Source organism: Podarcis vaucheri (genome assembly GCF_965113315.1).
Source record: "Podarcis vaucheri genome assembly, chromosome: 12".
Lineage (NCBI taxonomy): Eukaryota > Metazoa > Chordata > Lepidosauria > Squamata > Lacertidae > Podarcis > Podarcis vaucheri.
This window is the reverse complement of record NC_138750.1, coordinates 33,187,937-33,189,902: the sequence shown is the minus strand read 5'-3', so window position 1 is coordinate 33,189,902 and position 1,966 is coordinate 33,187,937. Positions and strand designations below refer to the sequence as shown.

At 44.5% G+C, this 1,966-nt stretch overlaps 1 long non-coding RNA gene across 1 annotated transcript; it reads left to right on the top strand.

Annotated features, from left to right (window-relative positions):
• The first annotated feature begins 201 nt into the window (after positions 1-201).
• On the top strand, positions 202-1,765 carry LOC309515631. Its single transcript, XR_014212586.1, has 2 exons — positions 202-718; positions 1,067-1,765. It is a non-coding gene; the product is annotated as an uncharacterized lncRNA (long non-coding RNA).
• The last annotated feature ends 201 nt before the right edge of the window (positions 1,766-1,966 follow it).

The window sequence follows — 1,966 nt, the reverse complement described above, 5'->3', positions numbered from 1 at the left end:
GCATGGTAATTGCAGTCTCTATGTTAGGGTTCATTGTTTCAGGGCTTAAATGTATTTTGCCATTATCCTTTCAAGCTCCAATGACAATATGAGCTGAAATATGTACCAACATGCCTCTATTTATTGCCAAGCAGAGACTTAATCCTATGCTATGTGCGTTCTTCTGAAGCCAGTCAGTGCACCAGTGATTTAGTTATATAAAACAGTGAGCTCAGAACCTTGCCCATCAACCTTTGTTTTGATTGGATTTTTTGAAAATACCTGGCTGTGTATGTTGCATAAGAAGTACTATTAAAAAAAGTTTGTACACCACAATATTCAGCTGTGTTACATAACAGAAAGTAAAACAAAACTCTACCTTTATTTTCTTTTTGGAAAGAACGCAATTTCTGCTTCAAGTCTGGTTTGTCTTGCTCTGGGGGCACTTGGATGGAGCAGCCCAGCAAAAACAAGTTTAGTGTCGTGAGAAGCTTATTGGGCTAAGAACAAGAAGCTCTGGAATTTCTGAGTTCTTCTGTACATCATAAAAGGAAGTATCATTTGGGCTTTAGAAGCCAAACACATTCCATTTCACAGGTGCTGCCTGATGCTGGTTAGGTAGGGAAAGTGGCTTGTAACAAGCCCATGGAGCTGACTCACTGAGCCACTGTGACATAGAAGGGTTGTAGCATCTGCCCTGCATCCAGAAGGTCACATGTTCAATCCCTGGCATCTCCAGGTAGGGCTGGGAGACATACCTGCCTGAACCACAGTCAGTGGTAGATAACATTGAGCTAGATGGACCAATGTTCTGACTCTGTTTGACTTCCTATGTCAGTGTGGTGTAGTGGTTAAGAGCGGTAGACTCGTAATCTGGTGAACCGGGTTCGCGTCCCCGCTCCTCCACATGCAGCTGCTTGGTGACCTTGGGCCAGTCACACTTCTCTGAAGTCTCTCAGCCTCACTCACCTCACAGAATGTTTGTTGTGGGGGAGGAAGGGAAAGGAGATTGTTAGCCGCTTTGAGACTCCCTAGGGTAGTGATAAAGCAGGACATCAAATCCAAACTCTTCTTCTTCCTATGATAGAGTGCTGGACTCCTGGACACCTAGAATAGGACAAGATAGCCTGCCGGGCTTCAATTCATCCTGGGAGCCTTACATGAACACTCTCCTGCTGTATCCTCTATTGGTACCAACTAGGATCCTCCAGCTGGTGTTGGCCTTCAGCTTCCAGAAGTACCAAATAGCACAGCCAATGGACATGGATGATAAGAATTGTCCAACAACATCAGTGGGGGTTACATGTTTCCCATCCCTGAACTCAGGCGAAACAAGCAAATCTCTCTCAACAGCTGGGTTTAGGGACTGGAAGACAAGCATTGTAAGAGGGATGGGGCTGGAGAAGTGATGGGGTAAACAGAGGGAGAATGTGTTAAAGGACTCCACTGGTTCATGTTCCCTCCTCTGTTTAGTGGTTAAGTGGGGAAAACTCTCATGGATTCTGCATGAGGGCTACTTAAATTGTAGAACACACCTTGTTCCTGCCTTTTTATCTCTGGACGCTTCTAGGCTGTGGCTATTTTGGGATGGAATCTGATCATATACTGGAAAATTCAGGTTACACAAAGTTAGCTGACTTACACAAAAAATCTGCTTCCCCCAAAGAGCAGACTTTCTCCTATTTGCATTGGAAAAATGTGAAACAGCACTTGCTTTGATACAATTTTATCTAACCTCCCTGCAAACAAATCAGGGCGAATGTTCATTAAACAGGCAGGTCATCTGCATGTGCTCCCTGTCTCCTCTTGTGGCATGGAGTGTCAAGAACAGGCAACAGATAGGCTTCTTGGCTGGGTTATTTATTTATTTTTACAATTCTATTCAGCTTTACTTCCATGGGACTCACGACAGTGCAAATGGGATCCCTGTAAGGAGCTGCAGATGGAGGGAGAATTAGTAGGCCTTTTCCTTTCCATGATGAAGGTG